Here is a 27,296-nt window from a genome sequence, read left to right on the forward strand (position 1 = left end):
GTGCGTGCGTGTTTTCCACATCGCTTCCTAAACCAGCGGACCGATTTCAACCAAAGTTGATACATGTATGCCTTACTATCACGCAAAAATCGCTGTGGGGTTAAGAACCACCTACCTACCGTGGTTCAGGGGATATGACGTCCTAAACAATGGGGTGGGTGAAAAAGTTCCGTATCCTGCATTACGTTTAAATTTATTACTTCTGTGCTAATAACTCTTTTCGCAACAAATTTCATCGACAGTACCCACATACCCCGCTAAATGCACCTAAAAAATTATACAGTGGTACCATAGATAATTCAGAAGATATGACACCATACACAAAGATGCGTGAAAAACGGACTCATTTTGTACGCCGTTAGAATTTATCACTTCTTTGCTACTAAATGTATTCGCAGCACATTTTGCAGTCGATATTCACATAAGCAGCTGAATGTACCTATAAAATTGTATCATTGTATGACACATAATCAGGAGATATGACATAGTAAAAACTGATATGCTTCAAAACGGCCGCATCATGCATGACGTTTACATTTATTACTTCTTTCCTACTAATTCTATTCGCAACGTATTTCGCAGGTAGTATCCACATATGCCGCTGAACGTACATAGTTCAAGAAATATGCTTCATAAACACTGACATCTGTAGAAAAATGCCGCATCATGAATGAAGTTTCAATTTATTTGTGCTTTATTATTATGACACTCCTACAGTCCAGTCAGCATTAGGAAATCCCTGACACGTGGCAGCGTTTTTGACATATTTCAACTGCGAAGAGCAAACGGCTGTAGGCAAAAACAATTGCGATCTATAGAGCTATGAAGAGGCGTTGCCATATAGGCGTATACAACATCGCGTTGTAGATACACGTACCTCCTGCGCCCAGCGTACAAAACTGTATGCTTCTAATAGAAAATTGACATAATGAATACTCGGTAAACGCCAGGTTTATGATCTGGATTGTAAATAGAGACAATAGCCTAACCATAAAGCTAAGAAAACTGCACTAGAGCGCCGCATTAGGTTTCTTCATGCTTTTTTTCCATGTTGTGTTGATTTACTATTAGCGTACCAGTCAAATCTCACTTCATCTCTATCCACTGCGCTACTATGAACATGTAAAGTCCTTGTCTGTCTTTTTTATTTACACCTCCAGAAGGCTCTTCACTGCCAATGTGTCATTACCTTAGATTTAATTATAACAAGTCATACCAATACTGGCGTATCTTCGAGAGATCCTTGATGTTTGGAACAGCATATATTCATAGGTCATTCGTTATAACATAAGACCCATCGAATACAAGGTTCAATTAAAACGACGAAATTCAATGTGGCGTCTCCTCAGAGCTCGATACGATCACAAAAGTTGATAGGTATCCCAAACGGTAGAAACTGGGTAAGTACGCGTCATAGTGATATCACAGAGAGGTATCACCGCTGCGAGCCTAACGTTTTCTACAAAAGGATTGATTTGAGGAGACAGTGACATCTAATGACTGTCCAGAAAACTAAGTATGTGTTCTTCGAACTAGAGTATTAGAGACGACATTAGTAACAAGCCTAGGCAGATAAATACTTCCAGACTTACCCAGATACCGAAATGTTCTTCCCAAAAATTGCCCCTGGGCTCCCGTTTCCCCAGAAGATCTCCCAAAAACATATTTTCCCTAAAATTGTGAAAAAATCGCGATCCTCAGTCGCTGCTCCCTTGCATAGTATCGTTAAGAGTCAATTCTTGTGTCCGATACCACCCGTCGGCTTTGACCAATGACGTAATGTGTGATGTTATTTTGTTTGTGCCGCAGATTGGTTCAAAAAATGGTTCAAATGGCTCTGAGCACTATGGGACTTAACTTCTTAGGTCATCAGTCCCCTAGAACTTAGAACTACTTAAACCTAACTAACCTAAGGACTTCACACACATCCATGCCCGAGGCAGGATTCGAACCTGCTACCGTAGCGGCCACGCGGTTCCAGACTGAAGCGCCTAGAACCGCACGGCCACACCGGCCGGCTTGCCGCAGATTGCTGTCGATGAACGTTAAGTGATTTCTCTGGATTTCCTCGTTATGCTCGTATATTAAAAATTCGATGTAGATTGTCTTGTTTTCATATCGTAATTTGTTTTCGTCATCTTTTGTTAATGAAAGTAGTCGTGATTTATGAGGCCTGTATTTCTCACGCTGTTCGTTATGGATGAGACAGTTGTTTTTACTGCGAAAATTCTGCTTCAGAAAATGAGTGACCGTAAATCAACTATAAAATTTTGGCAATCATTGGACGTCAGTGCGGGGAAGGAGAAGGATTTCAGTGTTGCAAGGACATTTAGATGAATACTGTTGGAGGAAGACTATTCCTAAAGGTTATTGTTTATTTCTTGCATTTATGAAAGTAGTCGGCAAAATGTACAGGCCTCGTTTTGTTAGGTGTTGGTGGGTCTGATACTTTTTTCTTGTTTTACGTTGCGTTTTTTTATGTTACTGTATTGTGCGACTGCTACTTTTTTTGTTTCTCTGGAGGGAGGTTTTTCTGTCGTTTTAATATTTTCTGGTTACAATGGTGGGCCGAGGGGTATTGCTGTGTCTTTGCCGGAGGGTTTATGTGATTGACTCGTGGTTTCATTATTTTTTATCATTTTAAAATTTTGCATCTGATTGAGGGCGGGAAGAACTGATTTGAGTGGTACCTCATTCGTCCCTGGAGTTTCTGTTTCTTATTATATTTTCATTAGTTATTCTGGATTTTGCTTCTTTCGTTACAGTTTGACCTTGTAACATTATTATTTCTTCTTCTTATTTCGTTCATGTCAGCCTCGATCTTTGACTCCTTTGGAAGTTCATATGCGGTAAGTTTCTTTTTATGTAGCTACTATTATGTTTTCCTTTTTGATGTTTTTGCTACACTTGTCTTATTTTTAATGTAACTCCTGGTGTATCGATTTTACTGAATGTTATTTGGAGCTACTTCAGATGGTGTGACTTTCGTGCAGTATAGTTATCGGTTGCAACGTTTGGTCTCTTTTTCATTTTATTTCTTTGCGTGTGCAGTAATGTGTGCAAAGATTTTCATTTCTTTAATGTCTAGTCGTATTCTATAGTTCACTATCAAGATCATTTTTTTACGCACGTTTCTGATATAAGATTTTCGCGCAACAAACAGTAATATTGGAATCGGTAACTAGAAATGACCTCCTACTTAGGTTGCGTATAGTTAGCGATTCCAACTATTCGACGATTCATTATTTAGATTGTTTTTACAGTCAGTACCTGTGGAAAATGTAATAGAAAAGGCTCTGCTAAAGGTATACTACGCCTTCCACATTGCTGGCACACAACGCTGTTCTATTATATTACATAATATATGCACTCGTAATTGCTATCGTGTTCTTATTTATTTCGGTCATCTTCAACTCGTTTAAATGAAATTCGCGCGTAAATAATAGTCGCATTAAATGTATCATTTTATGGCATGCTACATTCATTTGTTTGCGAGTATAGTCCGTTCCATTCATAGATTGTCCATAGCAGCATCTTTGCCTTACGTACGACGTCATTGGTCAAAGCCGACGGGTGGTATCGGACGCTAGAATTTATCCGCCACGTTAAGGAAAGCTACGAAAATCATCGACGTGTTGACAGTTCGTGGTTCTCCAGGCATCGTCCCAATGTACATGTGGGTAGTTGACTCGCTGTGAAGAAGGTATGTGATATGGCGGTACGATGATACGCTGCCAAGCGAGCAATATGCCCGTAATCTCGCACGTCAGTCGTGTGGAGCTACTGAGGCGTTGAGTGTGGCCTTCATGAATCTATCGATCCCATGTCACACGACCATCGTGGGATTCCGATGAACGCGAGCAGTAATATCGCAGAACGATAAACTGTAGTCTCGACATGCCGCGCCCTGGTTACTGAGCAATTACGAAAGGTGAGTATGAAGGTTTCTCCTTACACGAGACGTAACACAATTTTCTCACACACAACCAACATTCAGATGTCACATCTGAATGAGAAACTCCCTACGTAATCCTTTCTTATATCCTGAATATAGATGGCATTGTCCCTACCTCCTTTGTGCACTTGTGCTGAAATGTGTATCATTAGTATTTCCAAGCACATAGGACACTTCACGTGAGTTTTACCTTCGTTACACACTGCCTTCATGGTCAACAGTGTACATGTTTCTTCCAGTTTTAGATTTGGCGGATCGGCTTCGTACAGCGTGCGAAGAAAAAGCTGGGACACGTCGAGTAGTGTTGACGACCGCGATAGACTTTTACGAGTAATATAAATGGCAGTCAAATGAAAACTGAACACTCGTCCCAACTGGAACTTGGAAGGGCTTCATTCATCAGCATACGCATTAAGAATTTATCCCACTGTGGGAAGGGACGATCAATTTCTGTTTCGCAGAATGCAGTCGGCTGCTAACGAATCCACAGCTGCACCCATTCTTGCATTTCATCGTCGAACTGAAACCGAAGTCCACGCATGTTTTTCTTTAGGTCGCCAAAGATATGAAAATCACACGGTTTGGTTTGGTTCGTGGCGCGCTCAACTGCGCGGTCATCAGCGCCCATACAAAGTCTCACTTTTTACACAATCCAATGTATCCCCTGTCACGACTGATGATGGTGATGATGAAATGAGGAGGATAACACAAACACCCAGTCCCCTGGCAGAGAAAATCCCCAATCCAGCCGGGAATCGAACCCAGAATCCAGAGGCAGCAACGCTAGCCACTAGACAACGAGCTGCGGACAAAAATCACACTGTGAAGGATCCGGGCTGTACGGAGGACGTTGCAGTGTTTCTCAACCAACCAAGTCTTCGTCCGATCTTCAATATCGGGGCGGACTTTATTGTGCAACAGGATGATACTGGCCGACAGCATTCCTGGGCATTTTTACTTTATGGCGTGTCGCAATTTCTACAAAACGGTTTCATGGCGCTACCCATTGACGATCGTTCCACGCTCGAGGAACTCCGCAAGCAGAGGGCCCCCGGAGTCGAAGAAGGTCATCATGACCTTACTGGAACTTGTGTGAACAGCTGTGGATTTCTTTGCCGGAAGACATGTGGGATGCTTCCACTGTTGTCTTTGCCGTTTGCGCCCAGGCTGTCGGCTGGAGTCCACCGGCCGCACTATAAGGCCGGCCCTCGCATGTCATCGGACGAAGGCTGCACTTTAGCAATCTCGTTGGGAAGTACTGCAGAATCCTCCGTACGGCTCGCATCTTTCAACGTGTGATATTCACAGCTTTGGCGACCTAAAGAAACTAATTCATGGACGTCGGTTTCAGTCGGACGAGGAAGTGTAAGAGCAGATGTGGTTGTAGATCCGGCAGCGGCCGACTGCGTGCTATGAAAGAGGAACTGGTCGTCTTGTCTCCCAGTGGGATATGGTTCAAATGGCTCTGAGCACTATGGGACTTAACATCTGAGGGCATCAGTCCCCTAGAACTTAGAACTACTTAAACCTAACTAACCTAAGGACGTCGTACACACCCATGCCCGAGGCAGATTCGAACCTGCAACCGTAGCGGTCGCGCGGTTGCAGACTGTAGCGTCTAGAACCGCTCAGCCACAACGGCCGGCCCCAGTAGGATAAATGTCGTTATGCGTGTGGTAACTATTTCCAATGAAACCATTTCATGATGCCGTTGTAGCAGGTGTTTGATTTTCATTTGACAGCCCCTTATACGAGGTGCATTCAAGTTCTAAGGCCTCCGATTTTTTTTCTAATTAACTACTCACCCGAAATCGATGAAACTGGCGTTACTTCTCGACGTAATCGCCCTGCAGACGTACACATTTTTCACAACGCTGACGCCATGATTCCATGGCAGCGGCGAAGGCTTCTTTAGGAGTCTGTTTTGACCACTGGAAAATCGCTGAGGCAATAGCAGCACGGCTGGTGAATGTGCGGCCACGGAGAGTGTCTTTCATTGTTGGAAAAAGCCAAAAGTCACTAGGAGCCAGGTCAGGTGAGTAGGGAGCATGACGAATCACTTCAAAGTTGTTATTTGCTCGATGTGCGCGTGCGTTGTCTTGGTGAAACAGCACATGCGCAGCCCTTCCCGGACGTTTTTGTTGCAGTGCAGGAAAGAATTTGTTCTTCAAAACATTTTCGTAGGATGCACCTGTTACCGTAGTGCCCTTTGGAACGCAATGTCCATGTTCTGTCCCAGAACATGGACACCATCATTTTTTCAGCACTGGCGGTTACCCGAAATTTTTTTGGTGGCGGTGAATCTGTGTGCTTCCATTGAGCTGACTGGCACTTTGGTTCTGGATTGAAAAATGGCATCCACATCTCATCCATTGTCACAACCGACGAAAAGAAAGTCCCATTCATGCTGTCGTTGCGCGTTAACATTGCTTGGCAACATGCCACACGGGCAGCCGTGTGGTCGTCCGTCAGCATTCGTGGCACCAACCTGGATGACACTTTTCGCATTTTCAGGTCATCATGCAGGATTGTGTGCACAGAACCCACAGAAACGCCAACTCTGGAGGCGATCTGTTCAACAGTCATTCGGCGATCCCCCAAAACAATCCTCTCCACTTTCTCGATCATGTCGTCAGACCAGCTTGTGCGAGCCCGAGGTTGTTTCGGTTTGTTGTCACACGATGTTCTGCCTTCATTAAACTGTCGCACCCACGAACGCACTTTCGACACATCCGTAACTCCATCACCACATGTCTCCTTCAACTGTCGATGAATTACAATTGGTTTCACACCACGCAAATTCAGCAAACGAATGATTGCACGCTGTTCAAGTAAGGAAAACGTCGCCATTTTAAGTATTTAAAACAGTTCTCATTCTCGCCGCTGGCGGTAAAATTCCATCTGCCGTACGGTGCTGCCATCTCTGGGACGTATTGATAATGAACGCGGCCTCATTTTAAAACAATGCACATGTTTCTATCTCTTTCCAGTCCGGAGAAAAAAATCGGTGGCCTTAGAACTTGAATGCACCTCGTATACAGGGTGAGTCACCTAATATTACCGCTCGATATATTTCGTAAACTACATCAAATACTGACGAATCGATTCCACAGACCGAACGTGAGGAGAGGGGCTAGTGTAATTGGTTAATACAAACCATAAAAAAATGCACGGAAGTATGTTTTTTAACACAAACCTACGTTTTTTTTAAATGGAACCACGTTAGTTTTGTTAGCACATCTGAACCTATAAACAAAAACGTAATAAGTGCCGTTTGTTGCATTGTAAAATGTTAATTACATCCGAAGATATTGTAACCTAAAGTTGACGCTTGAGTACCACTCCTCCGCTGTTCGATCGTGTGTATCGGAGAGCACCTAATTACGTAGGGATCCAAAGGGAACGGTGATGGACCTTAGGTACAGAAGAGACTGGAACAGCACATTACGTCCACATGCTAACACCTATTTATTGGTCTTTTTCACTGACGCACATGTACATTACTATGAAGGGTGAGGTACACGTACACACGTGGTTTCCGTTTTCTATTACGGAGTGGAATAGAGTGTGTCCCGACATGTCAGGCCAATAGATGTTCAATGTGGTGGCCATCATTTGCTGCACACAATTGCAATCTCTGGCGTAATGAATGTCGTACACGCCGCAGTACATCTGGTGTAATGTCGCCGCAAGCTGCCACAATACGTTGTTTCATATCCTCTGGGGTTGTAGGCACATCACGGTACACATTCTCCTTTAACGTACCCCACAGAAAGAAGTCCAGAGGTGTAAGATCAGGAGAACGGGATGGCCAATTTATGCGTCCTCCACGTCCTATGAAACGCCCGTCGAACATCCTGTCAAGGGTCAGCCTAGTGTTAATTGCGGAATGTGCAGGTGCACCATCATGCTGATACCATATACGTCGACGCGTTTCCAGTGGGACATTTTCGAGCAACGTTGGCAGATCATCCTGTAGAAACGCGATGTATGTTGCAGCTGTTTGGGCCCCTGCAATGAAGTGAGGACCAATGAGGTGGTCGCCAATGATTCCGCACCATACATTTACAGTCCACGGTCGCTGTCGCTCTACCTGTCTGAGCCAGCGAGGATTGTCCACGGACCAGTAATGCATGTTCCGTAGATTCACTGCCCCGTGGTTTGTGAAACCCGCTTCATCGGTAAACAGGTAGAACTGCAACGCATTCTCTGTTAATGCCCATTGACAGAAATGCTCTCGATGATTAAAGTCATCACCATGTAACTGCTGATGTAGCGACACATGAAACGGGTGAAAGCGGAGGCGATGCAGTATGCGCATGACACTACTTTGACTCAGTCCACCGGCTCTCGCAATGTCCCGTGTACTCATGTGTGGGTTCATGGCAACAGCAGCTAACACACCAACTGCACCCGCTTCTCCTGTGGCGGGCCTGTTACGGACCCGTTTGCGTGCTACGACCATACCTGTTGCATACAATTGGCGGTAGGTGTTTTGCAATGTGCGGCACGTTGGATGCTCTCTGTCCGGATACCGTTCTGCATACACCCTGCAGGCTTCAGTTGCATTTCGTCGACACTCGCCATAGATGAGTATCATCTCCGCCTTTTCAGAGTTCGAATACACCATGGTCACAGTTCCTACAACACTACACTATCACAGACGTCTGGTAACACGGTGTACTACTGTTGGTCTGCGTGCGGAGACCCGGACACTGCGACAGCTAGACCAAACCACAACAGTGCGCTACAGCCACACTCGTAAACACGGTCGTCATCGTAAACATGTCCCTGCAGATGCTGCTCGCCGACCGTGGCCCGTGTTTGTTACAATACGCAACTGAACGTCGGAGGTTTCAAGCGTCAACTTTAGGTTACAATATCTCCGGATGTAATTAACATTTTACAATTCAACACACGGCACTGATTACGTATTTGTTTATATGTTCAGATGTGCTAATAAAACTAACGTGGTTCCATTTAAAAAAACGTAGGTTTGTGTTAAAAAACATACTTCCGAGCATTTTTGTATGGTTTGTATTAAACAATTACACTAGCCCCTCTCCTCACGTTCGGTCTGTGGAATCGGTTCGCCAGTATTTGATGTGGTTTACGAAATATATCGAGCGGTAACGTTAGGTGACTCACCCTTTATTTGCCGTCTTTAGGGTTTATTAAATCGTTGGTGTGCAGCAAAAAACTTCCATATATGGTTCAAAAATAAAGTTGTTTTCAAAGATATAAATAATAATTCACTAATCTTTTGTCTTACGACCCATAAACGCTTCTCCATGCTCCAACGTATAATAAAAATTATAAGTTTTTCTTCCCATAAAATTAATTTCCGTCTCATCCCCAAAATTCAAGACATGCAAATCCACAGCAACTACTTCATTAACCTTCCAGCTTTAGTATACATACATTGGTATTAAAAGCTTTGAACGTTAGATTGAACGAGGTAGTATAACATCTCATTAACATAAAGCTAAAAATTCCGATAAAACTCTAACAGAAAACACAGGAATAATATGTGATCGGCGCTTTGAGGAACGATGGCCTTCGGCACTTTACAGCTTGTGACCAAGTATTCGACACCGCGTCATCTTCAAAAGCGTCACAAATTCCGCCCGTGATCACTCTTTACATGAAACAGAAAAATACCATTTCTGTAATCACATAAGATACATACATATAAATCAGAACATAATACAAACTAGAATAAAATATATAGAACATACATTAGGTCGCCTGTTGCGAAAAGAGGGTGTCGCAAATAAGTCCGAGACACTACATACTGCACCTGCTTCAGGGTGAACAACATTTCGACTTTCAGCATCCCGGAATAATTTAGATACATTAAGCCCGCCGGGAACTAAAAACGTTAACAAACCTCTGCTCTAGCAACATCATATAATTCACAAAAGTGAATTAAGGAGGTGCAGAGCCCTTTGGAGAGAGTTTCCACGCTGCGTGGCCGCTGGATGAGACTTTCTAATTGAGTGCGGTGTCCCTGCAGAGTGTAATGAGCGCGGCAGTCACAGCTCCGACATTACGCGGTCTCCGGCGGTGCGCGCGCAACTGTAAACACCGCCACACAACACGGTACTGCACCCAGCGGACACAGAAAGCGGCCAGCAACAGGTGGCCTTAGCAAGTGGCGGCCGCCTCACACAGCAAAGGAATTTAGTTTCAAGCCGGACGACGTCCGAGGTGCGGAACAGGCGAAGTGTCTTATCTGGGTTGTTGCCCTCCGGGTATAACGAGCTTCTACACGATCCCGTCACGCTAATGTGACCACCGCTATGTACGACGCCAACGTGCAGTAACCACTAATAGATGGCACATGGCATGTACCGGGTGATCAAAAAGTCAGTATAAATTTGAAAACTTAATAAACCACGGAATACTCTAGATAGAGAAGTAAAAATTGACACACGTGCTTGGAATGAACATGGGGTTTTATTAAAACAAAACAAAAAAAAACCAAGTTCACAAAATGTCCGACAGATGGCGCTGGACAGCAAAACGTCAGTGACTGCGCATGACAATCGTGTTACAGAATCGCATCATCCCCAGCCTGGCTGATAAACACCTGCTGGAACGTACGATTTTTATGCAGGATGGCGCTCCACCCCATATTGCTACAAGCGTGAAAGATCTCTTGCGCGCGTCGTTTGGTGATGATCGTGTGCTCAGCCGCCACTTTCGTCATGGTTGGCCTCGCAGGTCCCCAGACCTCAGTCCGTGCGATTATTGGCTTTGGGGTTACCTGAAGTCGCAAGTGTATCGTGATCGACCGACATCTCTAGGGATACTGAAAGACAACATCCGACGCCAATGCCTCACCATAACTCTGGACATGCTTTACAGTGCAGTTCACAACATTATTCCTCGACTAAAGCTATTGTTGAGGAATGATGGTGGACATATTGAGCATTTCCTGTAATGAACATCATCTTTGCTTTGTCTTACTTTGTTATGCTAATTATTGCTATTCTGATCAGATGAAGCGCCATCTGTCGGGCATTTTTTTAACGTTTGTATTTTTTTGGTTCTAATAGAACCCCATGTCATTCCAAGCAAGTGTGTCAATTTGTACCTCTCTATCAACATTATTCCGTGATTTATTCAGTTTTCAGATTTATACTAACTTTTTGATCACCCGGTATATAAAGCGTATCGGCGAGACGCTGAAAACAGTGCAGTCGTTGTCGTAATGCAGAAACGGAGCGATTTGTCTGACGTCCTAAATCGCATGATCATTGGATTTCGGGCCAAGGGAGGAAACATTTCCGAAATGGCTAAGTTTGTAAACTGTCCGCGTGCCGTCGTGGGTATAGTATACCGTCGACAGCCAATTGTCACTACGGAAGACCGGCGCCGAGGTAGATGTGGTGCACCACGGGCCATAGGTGACATGGGTTAAAGGCCGTGTGCGCGGGGAAATAGACGTGCAGCTGACCGCCCAGATGAATCGAGAGTGTAACATCCACGAGATAAATTTTAGCTACAGTGCGAAGAGACGAAATTATGCCTCTAACAGTTGTAAACATTATCTATCCTACATATGAAAAAACAGTGAAATAAATATTACTTATTCATATAATATTTTATGATGTAATTGGACATATCGATGTGTATCATACAAAGACAATGATAATTGTAAATTCCTTTTATGATCTGCGTTTTTCTTCCTTTGTTTTTACCTTTTGTTGGTTAGCTTGTGTAGGTTGCGGACGCAAGACGCATATCAAACTGAGGTCTGTTAAGAAATTGTAATTATTTGTTAATTATTACATCGAAGAAGCAAAGTGGAAAAACATTGCCGGCCGCTGTGGTCGAGCGGTTCTAGGCGCTTCCGAGCGGTTCTAAGCGCTTCAGTCCGGAACCACGTGGCTGCTACGGTCGCAGATTCGAATCCTGCCTCGGGCATGGATGTGTGTGATGTCCTTAGGTTAGTTAGGTTTACGTAGTTCTAAGTCTAGGGGACTGATGACTTCAGACGCTACGTCCCATAGTGCTTAGAGCCATTTGAACCATTTTTTGGAAATCATCATCTGGTAAGCCACAACACGATGGGAAGTGTGTGTTGAGTGACCGTGTCATGCGGTCATTGAGAAGGATTGTGTCGTCCTCTTAGCTAAAAAAGTCATTGCAGAACTGAATGTCGCTCTCACGAACCCTGTGAGTACCAAAACAATATGAAGGGAGCTCCAGAAGCAATGAAATTCAGGGCGAGTTGGAATTCCAAAACCACACATCAGGGATGCAGATGACTGTAACAGATGAGAGAGCCTCTGCTAGCACAGCTCGCATCGTCCAGGACTGATTCGTCAGCTAGACGACGAATTTTAACTTCTCCAGATCTCAATGTTATTGAGCCTTTGTGGTTTACTTTGGAGAGAAGTGTGCATAACGGCTATCCACTTCCAGTATCGTTACCTGAAGTTGCCTCTATTTTTCAGGAAGAACTGTATAAAATTCACTTGAAAACGACTCTGGATTCATCCATAACGAGACGACTGGTAGCATTTTTGAATGTCCAACGGTTCCCCCACACCGTATTAGGAGCTCTGTGTGTTGTGTTTTTCATGTTTGCAACGTCTACGTCTTTACCCACGCTCCGCAAGCCATGTAGCAGTATGCAGTGGATGTTACTTTTGGTACAACTATCACTATCCCTTCTTTCCCTGTTGCGTTCGCGAATAATGCGCGGTAAGGACGGCTGGCGATTAACCTCTGTACCACCCCTAATATCTCTAAATTTCTAGTCTTGTTTGTGTACGGGAGGAAGTAATATCTTACCCGAGCCTTATTAGAACGTACGCTCTCAGAATTTCAACTCTCTGTGATATCTAACTCCTAAAGCAATAGAAATTTTTTGAGCGTTTCCGTAAAGTACTGTGCAGTGTTTCCTGACGAGCTATAATACTGAACGTGTAGGGGCGAGTTCTTGAGGTTGCGCAGTAGTATTGAAAACATCAAAAACTTTTGAAATATCTTACACTGCCCGGAAATATTGTGCAGTTTGTGGGCAGCACCGATATTAACAATATCCTTGATATTCTCTCGCTTGCGTATTCGTGCGATACGCTCTTTCTCGCGTTCGCTAGTAGTTCTTGTTAGCCAAAAATGAGTTCAAAACAAGACGTAACACCGTTATTATTAGAGTGTATCGAAATGCATTAATCATTCCGGGATAGTAGGATGTTTTTTGGGGTAGATGAGTAAGAAAACGGGAATGTTAAGAATGAATAGCGTTACATGTTACTCACAAAATACAGGGAACACTACCGTACAGCCACAAAGCAAGACATTGCTAAAAAAATTAATTAACGCTAAGTTATAAATAAAACTATATATAGGTATTTGTGTGTATGTCTGTATGTGTCAGCCGACCGGGGTGTCCGAGCGGTTCTAGGCGCTACAGTCTGGAACCGCGCGACCGCTACGATCGCAGGTTCGAATCCTGCCTCGGGCATGGATGTGTGTGATGTCCTTAGGTTGGTTAGGTTTAAGTAGTTCTAAGTTCTCGGGGACTGATGACCTTAGAAGGTAAGTCCCATAGTGCTCAGAGCCATTTGAACCATTTTTTTCTGTATGTGTCTGTGTGTGCGTGTGCCTATATTACTCAGCCGAATATAATGCTTTAGTACACATATTATTCCACTATACGGTTCCATAACTATTTCTCAAATACATTAAGACGAAACTACACTTGCTAATTCCAAGTCTTCAAAATAATTGTCAGTAGCGAGGTGTCGTAGCGCAATAGATAAGCTCACTTGGTGAAATTGCATCTCTCATTGTGGTATTTTGTGTTTCGAACTTGGGGATTTGGTCGTTAGCAGAAATTTATCCAAAGAGTGAGGTGGGGGTGGTGGGAGGGAAGTCTGTAAAATTACCATTTTTTATATAAATGAGTTCATCACTTTCGAGATGCGTCATGCCACAGGAAGAAATTTTTTAATTGACATAAACAACTTCTTATATCCCAGAGAACTAGTGGTTATTCACTCAATAATTGTTCTAGGCTGATTTATTTGATACCTAAAACAATAAACAAACAATTATACAGCTATTATTAAAGCCATAGCACTGTCTCGCTATGCTCAGCCATGTAATGCAACATTTGTCAAAATGGGAGGCTTACCAAAATCTCGAGCCATCACTCGTACAAGTGTGTTGTGAGACTGTCCACACCTTGTATCTGCACAGCGAGTGGACTAATGTGTGCAAACTTAGCTTACCACTTACTCGTAGTGCACAAATGGACAAAACATCTGAAATGTCTTCTCAAGCCCAGGGTGTTAAACAGACATTCTATATAAATAAGACCCTGCAAGGCAGCTAGTATCAGGTGTGGATCGTAACAAAATTCATTAGAAATGCTGCTGTCACGTAACTAGAATGCATGAATTTATAAAAGTGAAAGTTTGGGATCTATTCTAGAAAAACAAAACAGCTATTTCCCTTTTTTTCTACATGTAATCAACAACAAGTGATGAGCAACAATCATGTTCAATTTCTTTCAACACTCAATAAAAAATATTCGACTCTCTGACATATTGAACTGACCATTATTAAAATCATTCTCTACATATGAAAAATTTATCATAGGAAAGAATGATTAAAATCTTCATTAGCTCATTTACATCTACTATGTCGTAGCTGGTCAATGCAGTGAGTTGGTGGAGAATAAATTTACTTTTTGAACCAATAAAAAAACTCTCATTTACTCAATGTGAGGGTAGGTTAGTATCCTAGCTTTTGATATTCAATGGTCAAAGCATACGCAAGTTGGAGTGAGCAAAATCTCGACTAAACAATTACTGTGGCCTAATGCGCGATGGTACTTTACCAAGCAGCATCTGCAATGGCGCTGTCTCCATGCTGGATCTGAAATGCTAATTCCCTTACTCTGGCCTTGACTGAATTCACTCGGTCTCAACTTTCCTGGATTCCATAGAACATTAATTTCCCCTAATCGAAATAATGGCTATTGCACACTCGCTAAGGGTTGGAGTGATGTTCACAATTTCTTTGCCCGCAAAAATTCCTGCAGGAATAATTAACTACCTCTTCGCTATCTGTTGCTATGATACTTGAAGCGTACCATGCATCGCAGAAAGCAAAGCTCTCAATACCCTCGCTATTTTCGATCATGACGCAAGAGAGATATCTAGAAATTTTTGTTCTCAAAATTATTTTATATAGTGGGGATCTCCCCACCGTGTCGCATCTCTATCACCCAGTATGGCTTCAACCAATCGCCGTCTCTGTAGAGGTGAGTTTTATTTTTCTTGCCGGGTCGCAGCCTAGCCCTGTTAAAACCATCCAGCCACTTACTCTAGGTCACAGCCGTATTTACGTTAAAACGAGTAATGTATTGTTCTGGCCTTATCGCTTTGTGTGCTGTATGTGTGTGTGTGTATGTGTGTGTGTGGTTTGAGGTTTTCGGGTGCTAAACAGCATGGTCATCAGCGCCCATTGTGTGCTGAAGCTCGCCATTCTCTTGTTAAGTGGGGTTCTCTGATGCCATTAACCACCTCCTGCTTGGTTCGCCTTCAAAATGCGTTTCACTTAAACTTATTTATTCATGCCCCTGTCCGTATTGGTAGATATTGTTTTGTTAGTTTTCGGTACATGAGATTACTGCAATTTCCTTTTGTTGTTATAATACAGAGTGACACACACATAACCAGCCCGAATCAAAATGCAAACATGCCTGAGTAGCATTACTAGCTTGTCAGTTTCTTTGCCACCTTCCAACAGCAGTAGCATGTAAGTAGTTCATACGGAAAGTAGTCGTTATAAACAGTGTTCTTCATTGTCATACCTTACTCCATTGAAGAATGTGTGTTCATTGTTGAAGAATATGTGCGGTCTGAATCGATTAAAATTGTTAATGACAATTTTCATGAAAAGTTTCCTGAAAGTAATATTCCTGCAAAATCAAAGATTCAGGATAGAGTGAGAAAGTGGCGTTCGACAGGCAGTGTTGTTAATTCAAAGAAGAATAAGACACCGACTGTACGTACACCTGAAGTTGTGGCAAATGTGACAGCACACATTGAAAAAAGTCGCTACAAGTCAACACGATGATTATCACAGCGATGTGCAATATCTCGCAGGTCATGTCAACGCATCCTTCATGGCTTAAAAATGAAACCCTACCATGTGAGTGTTGTTCAGCAAATAAAATAAGCAGACAAGGGTAAGCATACACATTACTGTAATTGGTTGCTGGAAAATATCTCTGGGGGACATCTTGATCCGTTCTTCCTTTTTACGATGGATGTTAATTCACAAAACGCAAGACACTGGGCTACACAGAATCCCCATGGCACACCGCAAAAGCTATTACACGATTTAAAAATTCGTGTATGGTGTGCTGTATCTGGTAACCGAATTATTTGGTCATTGTTCTTCAGTGAAACTGTCAACACACAGGTTTACTTGCAACTCTACAATGAGTTTTCGGCTCTGTTAACTCCAAACAAAAATGTTGTACATATTTCCAGCAAGATGGGGCAACTTTTCATATGTCAGCTTTGTCCTTAGCTCGTATACATACTGATTTTACAGAAGAGAGAACCATTAGTAAGGGCTTGTGGCCATCCCGCTCTCCCGACTTGTCACCACGTGACTTTTACCTCTGGGGATTTCTAAAGGCTAGAGTCTATCACAACAATCCCAGAACACTTGACACATTAAAAAACAACATATGTGAAGAATTTTCGAACATTCCACAAAGAATACTGAAAAGTGTTTTCCTTAACATGCTTCGTAGTGCACAAGTTTGCTTGGATGTTGGCGGATAATATTTTGAACACAGACTTTCTATTCCTTTCTAAAATACGCTTATTAAACTAATAAAAGTATATCTGTTACTTAAACTGTTGATTACATAGTTAATAATGAGGCCGGCCGAAGTGGCCGTGCGGTTAAAGGCGCTGCAGTCTGGAACCGCAAGACCGCTACGGTCGCAGGTTCGAATCCTGCCTCGGGCATGGATGTTTGTGATGTCCTTAGGTTAGTTAGGTTTAACTAGTTCTAAGTTCTAGGGGACTAATGACCTCAGCAGTTGAGTCCCATAGTGCTCAGAGCCATCTGAAGTTAATAATGAGACTGTACAATAAAAATGTAAGAAAGCGATGATATACATTGATTTCCTTCATTCATATTCCTTTCAGTAGAGGGCTCAGTTATATGTGCGTCACTCTGTATTATTATTATTTTCTGAGGATCTCATACTGTATCGGACTGTCATTATGTGTCAAGGTTATGTAAGGTCCGTAAAATCCGGACGCCTTACAGTATGAGAATTTGATAGTTAATAAAGCTCTGTACTGTAGATTCCAAGGGGATGGGGAGGAGAGGCCACTGTCTCCAGTAATATATCAAATGTTTCACCATCAACACAAAAAAGTTATGAAATTTTTCTTTTTTTACTTCAACCTCGCAACAAGTGTTTTTGAGTGATCTCTGATGCTTCTCGAACCAGTTTTTCACCCAGATTTGTCTCTCCTTGCAACAAATTAGAGCAACTATCGCAGCAGCAGTGTCCTTATCGTCCAACATTCCAGAGCGCAATATTATTGAGTGTTCTAGCGCGAACTTCAACAATATTGCACAGTATTACTGTACAACGTTATTGACCACCCATGGGCCGCTTAACATTCTTGCACTTACTGAATGATAGCCTGACGAAATATGCCACTCTTGTTGCATTCTGTGATATTCCTGGTTGTGGCCGCCTGTATGTTATTTAGCTAGAAGCTCGCCTTGATGAATCTTGATACACGTGAAGTAGCATACGGTACAAAAGTGGAGTGAGGTACAAGGGACAAATGGTACAGAATGTACCAGTCCCCTGAAGAGTCCGTCAATTGTATTGAACTTCCTTCTGACTGGTCAGCACGTTCGGGTGACAGACGCCAAAACGCCTAACTTCTCTTATTAATTATTTATATACTTTTCATTGTATTTAACCCAGTTTATAGTATGACATTCTCTCATGGTTACCCAACGAGTCTAGAGTTTTTGTTTATCATATTTCACTAGTTTTGAGAAACATAAGGGAAAGTTATTACAACCGAAGTGCTTCGGACCTCTTTGGGTCGCTTCGGCGCGCCAGGCAGACGAAGTAATTTGGTCGCACTAGTCAGGCTATTTGGGGCGTTCTTCAGAACCGGACGTGTATCTCTCTTTTGCATAGACATGTACTCTATATCGGAGCTGTCGAAAAAGTTACCGTGCTATTAAGAAAGCTATTCCAAGTGTTGTAGAAGACAATGTAATAAGTGCTTATTTAAAATATAAACAGGAGAATGAAATAATAATTAAATCAAGACCCTAAGCTGTCGACAGCCGTTGATATACATCAACGGGGACAGCTGAAAATGTGTGCTCCAACCGGGGCTCGAATCCAGTATCTCCTGCTTACAAGGCAGATGCTCTATCCATCTTTTTTTCTTTTTTTTTCTTCATTTAGTTCAGTGTTGTTCGTTGCGTCTGTTCTGGGCTGACGTCACATGACATCCATTGATGATGATCGTTGATTCCTTTAGTCAGATTTTTTATTACAGAGTGCCACCGCCGCTCTGACCGAACATGCTGAGCTACCGCGCCGGCACCCATCTGAGCCACCGAGGGCACAGAGGATACTGCAACTGCAGGGATTTATCCCTTGCACGCTCCCCGTGAGATCCACATTCCCAACTTAATGTTCACACACTACATTCGTAGAGCCCCTGCTCATTACACTCACTGCTCGTGGCAGACAATATTACCGAGTCCCGTAAGAGTTCGAGCAATGCGTGTGCATCCAGCACAGAAGAAGAAGGTCAATGGCCGGTTAGACTTAGCTATATGAAGAGGGTATCTGTTCTTTCGGACATGTCCGAAAGAACAGATAGCAGCTTCATGTAACGTTAATGAGAGGTGTCGCCTACCATAATTGTCAGTATTACAGATATTGCCCTCTGTATGTACAGATACTAACCTGGTAAAGTGTTATCCCGCAAAAAGCACGATCACAGGTTCGAATTGACAGCACAGCAGCCTCCGCCAAAGAAGATCCCACGACCGATGGGCTGTCTTCTGCGCTAGGGACACAACTTTAGAAGACGACAAGTTGGTGACAAGAAGGTCAGAGACTCTGATTCAATCTCTCCAGATCTCTCCAGCTTCCAGATCTGACTTCCAAAAGGGACACATAATTTATTCATGGCATCCCTTGTGGGGAACGTGTATTTAAAGAAGCGGCTACTATCTGTTAACGAGAACTGTGAAGTGGGTGAGATGTGAAAATCATAGTGAGAACAGTGGACTGTTATGATCACTATAAAACGCCTGAATCGATAGTGTATGAACAGTGAAAAGGATAAAAAGCGACACTGTGTGAACTGTGAAATTATATCCTGTTGAACTTTTGTAAGTTTCTTTGAACTGTTGGGGAACAGAATTTATAAATGTCGCAAATTAATCCATGTCGCTTAGTTGAAAGTGAGAACACGAAAACGCAATATCGAAGTGTAAAGTTGTAAGTGTGTGCGCGGTCTAAAGGGATTAAGTTTTATTTTACCGCTACGAGAAACAACGCTTCAGGGACCAGTTAGCAGAGGACCGTACAGCAGGTGAGGCAGATGATTGGAAGTAACACCTGTCGCCTCCACCAGCTGCAGTCCAACGTCAGCGAGCGGCGAACGGCAGGGATAGGCGTCTGTGGTTGACTACGGCAGCCGAAAACATCCAACACGGCAATGACAACGCGGCGAGCAGCAGCATCACGCCCGAGAAGAAGGCAGCGCGTATGCTAATCACTTTATAGCTAGCGAGAGGAAGCTAGCTAGTATGGACAACCATAGGTATTTTTAAGAATATTGTTAAATTGTTTTGTAATAATTTCTTTAATAATAAAATGTCAGGGGAAAGCGAAATGCAGTACAATCCTAGAAGCAGAGAAGCAGTGCAGCCTCAGGGTAATGAAATTGAAGAGGCAAGCCAATTACAGAGCATGCAATATGAAATTAGTAATAGAAGTAAAAAACATGTTAACCTAATGTAAGTAATGGAGAATGAACAGGTAAAATTAGATTCAATGGTAGATGAGGAAAATGTTCAAAATCAAGTGGATGATAGCTATTTATCAGGATCATCTGATGTAGAAACTGAAGTTTTCCAAGAAAACATAATTTCAGATAGTAGCAATAGTGGAATTGGACAGGCGGATTCTGATGTAGAAGAGATGAATGTTAATGATAAGTTAAATAAGGTGAACGGTAATGTCAGAGGTGATGACTCTGACATTGCCATTGTTAATGAATCAACAGGTAGAACAAATAGATGAAGCCATGGAACAGCATCAGATGATACATGGCCTACACAAGATCATAATAAAAGTATGGTTGAAATATAAATGGAGTTAGTATCTGGTCAAAGAGAATTAAAAATAGGGCTAGAAGAAAAGATAGAGCAGGTGCAAAAAGAATTAAAAAAGGATTCAAATGAAATAAAGATAGGGAAAAAATTACTTGCTCATAAAATAGAAGCAACAAACGAGGAGGCAGCAAAAATTAACTGTAAGTTTAAACATTCAGAGATCTGGGTCGATTCTAATGAAACTATAATAGGGGCTTGTGTGAAAAGAATTGAACATAAGAGTAAATAATGGGATCAAAAATTAGATAAATGTAAGCAAGAGGTTATTCGTAAGATTGATGATGAAGTAGTGAAAATAAATGATCTTATGCAAGCTCAAGATACTTTTGCGTTGTCAGTTAGGGCAGGCGTCATTAAATTAAGTAATTATGAGAGTAAAATAAACAGAATTGCAAAAACACCCATGAAAGGCAGAGCTTGCAAGTCGTAGATTTAATGGATGAAAATCCAGTCCTTAGCAGTAAAGTATCACGAATTGAAGCTGTTCGTAACGGTAACATAAATACGATTCAGGATGATTTGAGAGAAATAGAACAGAAGGTAGAAAACATACGTCAGCTAAGTAAGTTGAGTAAAAATATGGTTCAAATGGCTCTGAGCACTATGGGACTTAACATTTGAGGTCATCAGTTCCCTGGGACTGAGAACTACTTAAACCTAACTAACCTAAGGACATCACACACATCCATGCCCGAGGCAGGATTCGAACCTACGACCGTAGCATTCGCGCGGTTCCGGATTGAAGCGCCTAGAACCGCTCGGCCACCGCGGCCGGCAGTTGAGTAAAAATATAGATAATAGGGAAGCTGAATTAAAACAGAAACTCGAAAAGTGGGTTAAACAGGAAAAATGTAAGGGTGTTGGTCGTATTAATGAAGTAGTCAGTAATACCAGTGCTGACAAATTTCATAACTTTTCTGGCAGAAAAGTTGCTTTCATTCGTCAGTTTGGGGGGATCATATCTGACAACATCAGAGGACAAAGGATTGTCTACCATCACTGATATCAAAAAGTATCATCAGAAACAGAGAAACCACAGGGGCAATAACACTCTTTGCATAGGAAGGTAGCTGACGCCTACTAGGTACCCCAGTTTACTTCCTTTCTTTTCATGCTGTTAGTTCCGTCTTTATTATTCTGAACTAAAATCTGTCGTCTGTCCTTCTTCTCTGTTCAAGATAAAAATTTAAAAACATAAAAAAGAAACACAAAAGGGATCAATTGAAACAAAAGACGTACTGATTGAATAGATAACATGCAGCATTAAATTTGCAAAACAAGTACAGAACCTAGGATATAAGAGCTAAAATCACCATCCATACAGGCAGGAATACTCACTATAACTACATACAGAAACGTTTTATGTATGTTATGAAACACAAATTATATTTGCGTATGTACAGAGAAAACAATCTTCTATATTTCTTTATTTAGCTAGCTTGCAGCTGATGCAGAGGAAGAGGACGACGCCAAACCAAGTAAGTGAACACAATTAGAACAAACAATATAGAATGTTCCTGATACGATTAGATTAAACTTTATTAGCAACAATTGGTAGATGGTGCGCGAGTGATTACAAGCAGTGATGAGGTTTCCGCGGCAGTACATATATATTTAGGCTAGAATGAGCCTAGCCACAGTTAAAATGATGATGAAAGAGTTTTTGATCGACCAAAGAAGTCGACCATTCATATATAAATGAAAAAGAATGAATGTTGGATCAACCACAGAAGTCGACCACTCGTATATCACGATAGCGAATAGGAAGGTGATAGGCGACGTGAGAGTCTGCCACACATTTAGGGATTAGTAGGCGAGGTATTTCCGGCAAAGTATTATTATTAATTCTACGACGATGCAGAAATGTTACCCGCAGAGCTGATGAACAAAAGATGTGAGTCTCACATAGGACACAGACAATAATAAGTACTGAGGTACAAATACATAAGGCACATGAGAAATGTTTGTTATATTCATAGTGTTTACATGTTTGAGCAGCAAAATCCATAATAAGCTGTGAGCGAATTAAAGCAAGATTATCTCTTCCGCTATTTTTCTTTATTATCATGATCTATGGAATATTCTGTTCTCCCATAAGAACTGTGAATCTTGTTTGAATGCCTAATCAAGTTATCGAATGAAATGAAAATAAAACCTGAAGTATAAAATGAGAGCTATTTTCATATCACTTCGATTCTCAGTTTGTAGACATAAGATAGTGGTGCGTCGAGCGCCGGTATAAACTTGAATGGAAGTGAGCACTGACTGGGATGAGTCATGCCTGATGTTTAACGGCAAAATATTAACAGGTGGTGAGAGAGTGCACTGATCGATGAGTCAAGGTTAGGTAAACAAAACATTAGCCACGAGAGGAGACAATTCAAATGAAAGTCCTGTAGTCACCACAGAAGTGACAAAGGCTTTGTAAATATTCTTGTACTGTATTCAATGCAACGTTGTGTATATTGTAAAACTATGTAACATTTATTATGAATTTTACGTAAGGACACTTATATGCTGACATAATTTAGAGTATTTCTGAGCTATGTGGTAGTAAACAACATATATTGATGAGCTAGTGCTGGCATAAGCAAAAAAAATGTTACTATTATTAGGTCAAAGTGGACGGTACTGCGCCGATGTTAGATAAAAAAATGTGAGTGTTGTTACATGAAAGTGGACGGCATTGCACTGATACCAGATGAAAAACGTTTGTTGTGTAAAGATCGACGGCATTGCACTGACGACATATATTGTTTAGTTCTTATCATACATAAACATCAATAAGTGTAGTGAGTGTTTATGAGGAGATTTAATGGTAAATGTGCCAATGTTTATTGCTGAATAATAAGACTACAGAACATTTAAAGGATAGGTATGAGCTAAAAATCATCAATGATATTTTGTAGCAAGAAGTAGTTCATGATGTAATTAGTGTTTAGTTAATGTTTTTTGATAGAATTAAGATGAGAAAATATACGTTTAACATTAGTATGTCAATGGTTTTGGTTAACTGGGGTATTATTTTACGAGCAGAAATATCCTAGTCTTTTTTTAAGAATTTCCATGAGTAGGGGAGCTACTGAGAGATTGGGAATTTCAATTTTTTTCCACGTTTGGGGCAAATTTTTGTCATTTTTAAACCTGTCAGTTGTCTTCGAGAACAGGACACTTTTGGAAATCAAAGAAGAGGGTATGTGAGATATTCCTGGTTGTGGCCGCCTATATTTTATTTTGCTAGAAGATCGCCTTGATGCAACTTGATATACGTGAAGTAGCATATGGTACAAAAGTGAAGTGAAGTACAAGTGACAGATGGTACAGTATGTACCAGTCCCATGGAAGAGTCCACCAATTGTAACGAACTTGCTTCTGATTGGCCGGTACGTTCGGGTGCTAGTCGCCAAAACGCCTAACTTCTCTATATTAATTATTTATATACGTTTCATTGTATTTAATCCAGTTTTTAGTATGACAGTCTCTCATTATTACCCTATGAATCGATCGTTCATTAAATTTCACTAGTTTTGAGAATCATAAGAGTAACTATATTGCAACCGAAGTGCTTTGGACACCTCTGTGTCACTTTGTCGCGCCTGGGAGACGAAGTACTTCGGCTGCGCTAGTCACTCTGTTTTCGTGCGTTCTGGAGGGCCGGACGCGTATCAGGATCTCAGTTTCGTGCGTTACTTGGATGTGGGTATGTAATAATCTGCATGCCGCGAACCATGAGAACTCAACACAGTGAAGTTCGGTGGTTGGATCTACAGTCCATGGAGCACGTACGCTGCAAGACGTAGAAAGCCTTGCCGAAGAACTGAGAGACTTGAGGAAATTTTAGAAAACTCAGAACAAAGATCGTGAGGGTGTACAACGCACATCTACACCGAGTGCCGAGGGAATCGACACGAAAGGAAATGCAGACAGAATCGCATACTTCAGATCTCCCATACGTGGCCGCCATTTTCAGGGACATCGGGAGAATGCTTCTAAAACATGGTTTCCAATATCTCTTCATCCCTCAAATGAAAGTAAAAGATCTTCCACTATGTTGTGTACAAGGCAACATAGGCCTGCAAGAAATGGGTGTTCACCAAATATCGTGTAAATGTGTCATGTCGTTTGTTGGACAGACTAAAAGAACTGTTTAACAAAGTAGTAAATACACGTGCGGTGTACGCTACTCAAGCAGGCAACTAAACCAGTTGCTGTCGAACATTTCCCCGCCTGTGAGGGTTAAAAGTGACTGATAATTTAATCAACACGGACCGACGATTTAGCTTTAGTAAAGCATGGGATCCGGCACTCAGTTTACTTAAATTACGTCGGAAAACACTTTGGAGCTCTCTCTCTCTCTCTCTCTGTGTCTGTCTCTGTCTGCCTCTCGTTCTTTCTTTCCCTCTGTTCATCTGTTCACAGATAAAAGAGAGATGCTGGTTGCTCGCATGCTGTGGTCCGCAATACGTAGGATTCAGCGTAGAAAAAAGTTAGTCAAAGCTTCGTGCCGAGTTCAGCGAGAAGCGGAATGCATTAGATATTCAAATCATCAAAATCATCATGATATTCAATTAATCCTGGGGGCCCATATCTGACAGGTGTAGGCAGTACGATGACACTATTTTTAGAGCACGAATGACCGAATCATTCAATGTACAGCTTACAAGAATAATTCTACAAGATACAAGAAATGACCGGTAACGATATCTCACAGACGCACTGCGTAATACGCAATGAAAAGCACTGACGGAACGCGATGAGTGTTCGATCAATACCGCCCACTAACAATGTGCCATCGACTCCTCTGTTGCAGCAGCGCCTCTCTGAAAACACATCATGTGAATTAAAAAACAGAGAAATGATAGGTTTAAAATATATTTGAAAGGCAGAACAATTTTAACATTGTACTGTATTAAGAAACTTGTTTTCATAGGGTTACAAGAGCGCAGCAGAATGGTTGCGGTATCTGACCAAGATAACACACGAAAGACGGCTCTAACAAGATCATTCGAAACATCAAAAGAGCAAAAATAGCGGACGAATGAAATTAGTCCAGCGTTAACATATACCTTGTATACATGACGTTTTAACGATCGATACACCAAAATAAGTGAGTAAATTCAGAGTAAGTGTACAGGTCCATCGTTTACATAGTTATTGTATGAACAATTCATACGTGCAAACTCTGCTAGACGAAATGTAATAGCACGATCTGTAGTCATTCCTTTCAATAGATTCTTAATTCTTCTTCACCTTCACTGAGGACAGCAACATCATCAGCGAATCTTATCATTGATATTCTTTCGTCCTGAATTTTAATCTCACTCTTGAACATTTCTTTTATTTACACCATACGTTTTCGATGTACAAATTGAACAGTAGGGTCGTGTAAGACTGCATCCCTGCCCTACACACTTTTAAATTCAAGCACTTCGTTCGTTGTCTTCAAGTCTCACTGTCTCCTGTTGGTTCTTGTGCGTATTGTACGTTACCAGTTGTTCTCTACAGCTTACTCCTATTGCTCTCAGGATTTCGAACATATTGCACCATTTTACAGCTCGACAAATCCTACGAACGTGTCTTGATTTTTCTTCAGTCTCCTTTCCATTATGTCAGGATTGCCTTACCTAAAGCCAAAGCGATCCTCATCTAACAGATCCTAGATATTCATTTCGATTCTTCTTTGTATCATTGGTTTCAGCAAGTTGGATGTATGAGCTGTGATTGCGCGATAGGTCTCGCACTTGTGTGCTTGCTATCTTCGGAACTGACAAGGGAACCTCCCCATCGCACCCCCCTCAGATTTTGTTATAAGTTGGCACAGTGGATAGGCCTTGAAAAACTGGACACAGATCAATCGAGAAAACAGGAAGAAGTTGTGTGGAACTACGAAAAAGTAAGCAAAATATACGAACTGAGTAGTCCATGCCCAACATAAGCAACATTAAGGATATTGTGAGCTCAGGAGCGCCGTGGTTCCGTGGGTAGCGTGAGCAGCTCCGGAGTGAGAGATCCTTGGTTCAAGTCTTACATCGATTGAAAATTTTACTTTCTTTATGCTCGCAAAGTTATGATCCGTCCGTTCGTTCATTGACGTCCCTGTTCACTGTAATAAGTTTAGTGTCTGTGTTTTGCCACCGCACCGCAAAACCGTGCGATTAGTAGACGAAATGACGTGCCTCTCCAATGGGCAGCGAAAACATTTGCTCGCAAGGTCATAGGTCAACCGATTCCTCCACAGGACAACACGTCTGATATATTCTATACGACACTGGTGACGGCATGTGCGTTACCTGACAGGAATATGTTGTCGACCCATCTAACTTGTACACTTGGCGAATGGGTAAAAAGTTTCTTCTACCTTGCCGATTTAGGTTTTCTTGTGGATGTGATAATCACTCCCAAAAAAGTGATGAAAACATACGAGTTTGTCACATGAACTGCAACAAATGAATGCAACAGTTTCACAGTCGCACAGTTTTCCCTGTGCTCTGTCAAAACATATGTTTTTAACGTTTTCAAATTTTTCCGTGTGTAGACCGTCAAATCCTGCATGTGTCCAAGCAAATCTGAACATGTCCTGGAATTTTGGAGAGCGAAGTTGATTATGTTTGAGTGCGTTAACTATGATAATAGTCTGAAAATAAAAAATTTTTCGATCGAGGGAGGCTTGAACCAAAGACCTTTCGTTTCGCAGCTGCTCACGCTAACCACGGGACCACGGAGCTTCAGAGTTTATAGTGCCCTTGATGCTGCCTATCTTGCACATGAACTACTCAGTTTGTATATTTTGCTTATTTTTTTCATAGTTCCACACAACTTCTTCCTGTTTTCTCGATTGATCTGTGTCCAGTTTTTCAAGGCCTATCCACTGTGCCAAGTTGTAATTAAATCTGAG

The sequence above is a fragment of the Schistocerca nitens genome, chromosome 9, assembly GCF_023898315.1.
Source record: "Schistocerca nitens isolate TAMUIC-IGC-003100 chromosome 9, iqSchNite1.1, whole genome shotgun sequence".
NCBI lineage: Eukaryota > Metazoa > Arthropoda > Insecta > Orthoptera > Acrididae > Schistocerca > Schistocerca nitens.